We start from the raw sequence: 6,344 nt of genomic DNA, 5'->3' as shown, positions 1-6,344 counted from the left end.
TTAGATTTACGTCACAATTACAGTCGTGCGCGTGCCAAGTTCGCCTTCCCTACGTGCAATGCGAGCGACTGCGTGGCAGCAAGTGGTTCGAACATTAGTAAGGTTGGGAGAAGTACACTCCAGAATGGCCATTTATTTTCTTTACGCCAATAAACAGTTTATACAAAGACATGTTATTCGCCAAAATTTCAGCCTCCAACTTTCGCTATAACCCTGCGAAATCTTTCCCAAAGCTCGACAACTGAACGCCGCCATCTTAGATCTGGTAATGTATGCGTGACGTCAAAGAGCTCAGCCTGAAGTTTTGCGGGAAAATTTAAATACTCGAAACTCCTTGTTTCTTCGTAGTGGCTTTTGTTTGTCAAAATGCCTGTTTGTGCATCTCCATTTTGCTCAAACGGAGCTCCAAGAAATACAAAAAACAAGGAGTTTCGACTATTAAAATTTTCCCGCAAAACTTCAGGCTGAGCTCTTTGACGTCACGTATACATTACCAGCTCCAAGATGGCGGCGTTCAGTTGTCGAGTTTTGGGAAAAATTTCGTAGGGTTATAGCGAACGTTGGAGGCTGAAATTTTGGTGAATAACATATCTTTTTGTAAACTTTTTGTTGGCGTAAAGAAAATAAATGGCCATTCTGGAGTGAACTTCTCCTTTAAAGCTGATTTCCAGTCCGTACTGCGCAGACTCGGGGTTTGTTTACGTTTTTGTTTTGAATTCGTTGAAACGTTACACTTCGGTGACAGCATACATGACGTTTTTTAGTCCGCCATTACAGTTCGTTTCGTTCAAGAGTTTCCGATGAGCTGAAACGTCGGTTTGAAATAGCGTCAAGGTTCTTCTACTCGTTATATTTGTTCTGCAAGGATATCTGGCGTTAATAATGAAGAAAAAGGTAAGTTTGTCGCGGAATTTTTAGTTTTGCTTGTAAACATTCCCTTCGTGTGGGCTCACATAAACATTGCAGCCGAGATTGCGCAGTACGGACTGGAATTCATCTTTAAGCATGACGTTTATTTTTCCCGCAAACAGTAGAAGAATTTTCATTGTTATGCTGCACCTCTATGGCACACGCGGAGATACTAAGATATGGGGCGAAAATAATTTCCACGCATGCGAAGAAGTGCAGCATGCTGGAGGTTTCCGTCGCTGAGGGGAGGAGGGAGGGACAAAAACGTAGCCTAAACCGAACTCTCGGGGCATGGACGCATATGAGAAAGTCCTGAAGTCGAGAGGGCGTATAAATACTATGCTCAATACCCAAGGGTATTACGGGAGCCTCCAAGGGCAAAAGGTGCTAATTTATGTAGCGCGCGAGGCCATTTCGGCGCAAACATATCAATGAAAATAGTAGAAGAATTTTCATTGTTATGCTGCACCTCTATGGCACACGCGGAGATACTAAGATATGGGGCGAAAATTATTTCTTGCCCAAGCACAAACTGCCGCGAATCAACCAAAATATCAAGTAAAGGCCCACATTTTGGGCTTTTACCAAGTAAAACCCACACTTTGCCAATATTCCTCCCATTCTCAGAAGCTCAATTTCATAGCGGGAGTCTTTTATTAAAGCATTCAAAACTATTCTCAAAAGCTGTGCCAAGCTTCTCCTTGGAAAATATTTATGGTCGGGAGATAACGCGAGGGTGGATTGCGACAATATAATGCACAGCAAAGTTTGTAAGTACGTGGCCCTTAATTTCAAATAAACATTAAAAAGTAATGACTTGATTGGCCAATATGACAAAACTAGAGAAATGCATGACGGGACGGACGTGGGCAAGGCAAGAAAGTGCACAACATAATCGATCTTTACACTCAGAGGAAGTCACTAGGTTGTTGGCATGAGGATTTAAGAGTCCGCTGAACAGTTCGCCCAGACAGAGGGCTAAAGAGGCAGACCTGTTATGAGGTACTGCGGGGAGAAGGATCGATGCTTTTTTCTTCTGAATGGATGCCCGCATCGAAAAAAGCAGATCAAATTTAAAAACCGTAGGTGCTGTTTTCTAACATGAGAAGAGAAAGTAATAACCTGACCATCCCGAGTTTCGATTGCTGTTCTCGAGAAAAGGTTGAATCTTAGGCAAAAGCTAAGTAAAGAACCATTAGGGAGAGAGTACGAGTTGTGTAATACAATGGAAGCAACCATCGCGCAGGGAAGGAAGTCAGGCCAATGAAATGCCGCTAATGACTCGGAATTACAGTAAATATCACAAAGAAAATTAAAGCCGGAGTGGTTTTGTGTACTACTATTAAAAGCGGTAATCAAATTACGAAAACACAGAAAGAGACGTAAGGCGTAAATGCTGATTTTATTTCACTTCATAGAGTGTTATTGCAATCCACTAAATTTGAAAGCAATCAAATCTCGCGTTGCACTGATATATTCCTGAAAAACACACAGATTCTAACGTTACCATAGAACGCTACAAAATGCAAAACATCTATACTTGTCAACGTTATCAACCGAGGACTGGGTTCGCGGGTTCTATTTGCCTTCACACAGCGACTTCGTTTGTTTTGACATCCTTTATTGTGTTAATAGTTAAAAGGAATTTATATATCACACAAATTGGAATCAGGGATTTCCTTTTTAATATACGAGGCAAATGGAAGCGCTTGTTGTTAATGCCTCACCTCCCACGAACGAGGCCGCGTGCACTTTAAATTGAACAGATTATCTACATTGTTTGAAAGTAAATGTATTCAAAATCAAAGACTTTAAAAGGAGGGGTTTCTTTGTGATCAAAACAAAAGCAATGAGTGAAAATCACCAAAACTTTTCAATGAAGCATATTACCTAACCATAACTGCCTTGTTGGTTGTTGTCGTTGTAGATGAGCTAACAACAGGCTGATAGCTTGTTTGTAATTCTAACCAATGGCCAAGGACAAAAAGATGAAACGAAAAAGTCGTACGGCCGGTACTGCTAAAAATGAACTGAAGCGTGTGCTGTGAGCGGCTTGGAAACTGACATATACTTTGTTCAAGCGCCTTTACTTCGGAATACTTTCTTAACTGTTAAACGCAGTGCACCTTCACAAAACCCCCAGGATTTACGGCTGAAAATATCATTTATAAACAGTTTACATTCAAACGCGACGAATGTGCTTTAATATAAACGGGGAAACAATCCTAATGCTTTCACATTTGCATGACACTGACGTGCACGAGATTATAGGACGGCTATAGCAATGGTGCATTAACCCTTTGTCAAACAGCAAAAATGGCATAGCGCACACGAAAGAACGCACTCCCCGCATTACGAGAATTCCGTCAAAAGTTGTGAGATATTAAGGTAGTAGCAAAATTAGCGGAGAAGTAAAATCGAGAATTTTAAGGACGTTGCCGGTTTGATACTGGCATTCCAAGAATGTACCATGCATCAGCAAGTTTAAGGGTGACCTATCGAAAGCCGAATAAACTCTACCGTCTAAAATTGAGAAGCTAAACGGGAAACCCAAACAGCAATAAGAGAAGCCCTGGAAAATCAGCGATAGGCAGATAGCGGGCCACAAATCGAGGAAACGCCAACGTTAAAATTTAAGACAGACCAAGCAAGATATAGCCTCGCGGCAGGGATGGCAAGTGCAAAGGAATAACCAATTGTAACACTGGGGACTATAGAAATCCTATCTTGGGAACGAAGCAAACTTGAACTTCTTATCTATCGACGGGTATCCTGAACACAGATTAAACAATTGCAAAATACCCAACAAAATTCAGTGTTTGAGCAGAGACAAAGATCGACTCTTAGGGCGGTTAAAATTACCGTGATAGAATAAGACAGTGAATACAGCTGGCTGCGATAAAGTGAAAGAATGACACAAATATACACTGACTTACCAATCGAAATGGAGGGTGTTTAATAATAAAAACACTAGCCATTCCACTTAAGGTCGACGGAATTAAGTCTTTCTGTCCGCCAAAAGTCGAACAGACACGCTAACCTGTCTCATCCTCTGATGTTATCGCAGATGGGTAAACAAATGTCCCTGGGAACAAAACGAGGGAGGCAAGAAACAAAAGCCGAATAAAAAAGGATGCTCTTTGATCCACAGATGGGAAAACCACTACTCAGATAGCGCGTGCGAGGTAAAAATGTTTCAACGGGGGGATTGGCATAACCAAGTGATCGTGAGTGGGGGCACTTCAATACCTTTCCCGCAAGCTGGCCAGGGTACAATGGCCGCCAAGAAAAGGCTTGAATAACTTTACTTTTAGAAAGATGAGCACAAGAAGGTGTAGGACTGTTCAGCCTTGACTTTTACAAGTACCCTTAAACATAACGAAAGAACACCTTAACATCAGTCCACATGGAATTCTAGGTAACGGAGAAATGCCCAATGGTGGGTATGGCCACGAAGAATGAGAAGCCACATAGTAAGGCTATAGTAGATGAAACCTGGGGTAAAAAACGGAGATTCGCAAGCATGGACCTTTCCTGAGGCTACCATCTGGATAGACGGGAGTGGACCGGCCCAGTCGGCGGGCTCCCCTTTCCAGTTGCAGCAATTGGGTGCAGACCTATCTTATTCTTAAGCACATTGCGACTAAAGGTAAAACTGATTTTATAACGCTCTTATGTAGAAATAAACAAAAAGGGAGAAACAAACAAACGCAAAGACAAATAAACAAGGAAAAGGGGAGCCTTTTTACATGCAGAGGCAAAGCTTTGAAAATCAACCATTGTACTTTGCTGATAATAACGACATTTGCGTTTTACAGTGGTAAAGGCAAAAGAGTTGCTAAAAAAGTTAGGAATGAAAGTCGTACAAGACTGCAGGGAAAATTCTAAGAAGTCAGAGTCCCATTACATTCCCATGCACGGCTATTCTTATAAATTAACTCCACAGAGTGAATGTGACAACTCGTAGCGAAAAAGTAAAGCGAAGATAAGTCTAACTTGATGATTTCACGTTGCATAAATTACAACGTCAACAGCGTTAATTGCTAAAAAAAACTTAACTGACAAGAAAACAAACAAGTGCTCTAAGATACAAAACAAAAATTGAAAACGAAACAACAAGATCTCTTTTACTTTCCAAACACATTCCGAGAAATAAAATACGGAAGAAAACAAACATCAAGGGCGGCAGAATCGCACAATCCAACAACACCATGCAGAACCGAACAAGGCCAGGCACGCCATAAATAAAACAAACTCGAAAAACGCGCGGAACACGCTAATAAATCTAACATGAAGGGCGGTACACACCATGGAAATGTCATGAAAACTAACTGGTAAGGCGACAGACGCCATAGGAACTAAGTACAAAACCACATGCGCAGTGAAAAGTACGGGAAAGTAACTTGAAGGAGGAACACGCCATAAAAATTATATGTTATATACCGACGGCGGCACATTCCACGAAAACTATACCTAAGCCTACACGCCTTCGCAATTAACTGTATGAAGGCGACACACGCCATAAAAACTAACTCGCAGGCGACACACGCCATAAACAAACTTGAAGAAAAACTAACTAACTAACTTGAAGAAAAACTAACTCGAAGGCGACACACGCCATAAAAACTAACTTGAAGGCGATACACGCCATAAAAACTAACTCGCAGGCGACACACGCCATAAACAAACTTGAAGGCGACACACGCCATAAAAACTAACTCGAAGGCGACACACGCCATAAATCTAACTCGAAGGCGACACACGCCATAAATCTAATTCGAAGGCGACACACGCCATAAAAACTAACTCGAAGGCGACACACGCCATAAATCTAACTCGAAGGCGACACACGCCATAAATCTAACTCGAAGGCGACACACGCCATAAACTAACTTGAAGGCGACACACGCCATGAAAACTAATTCGAAGGCGACACACGCCATAAATCTAACTGGAAGGCGACACACCCATAAAACTAAATCGAAGGCGACACACGCCATAAAAACTAACTGAGGCGACACACACCATAAAACTAACTCGAAGGCGACACACGCCATAAAAACTAACTTGAAGGCGACACACGCCGTGAAAACAAACTTGAAGGCAACACACGGCATACAAACTAACTTGAAGGCAACACAGGGCAAATAAACAAACTGGTAAAGCCACACGCCATAATATACTGAGTTAGTAGCATAGGCGACACACGCCGTAAAAACTGATGTGCAAGGCTAACACCAAGACTAACGGCAGCTACACGCCAAACCGAAACTTGCCTGACACGAGGTAAAACAACAAAACGAGCAGCGATAACAATGACAACATATATAACGAAGGAAACCGGCTTACCTCATTCCTAGCGGACGGAGTGGAATTAACGCAAGCAAATTGAAAAAACGTTTTAGGCTAAACCAAGCAAGCGGCGACAAATCCCT

The sequence above is a fragment of the Oculina patagonica genome, chromosome 7 (assembly GCF_052425735.1).
Source record: "Oculina patagonica isolate OP01 chromosome 7, crgOcupat, whole genome shotgun sequence".
Classification (NCBI taxonomy): Eukaryota; Metazoa; Cnidaria; class Anthozoa; order Scleractinia; family Oculinidae; genus Oculina; species Oculina patagonica.
The sequence above is the reverse complement of the archived record's forward strand: the minus strand, read 5'-3'. Positions refer to the sequence as shown.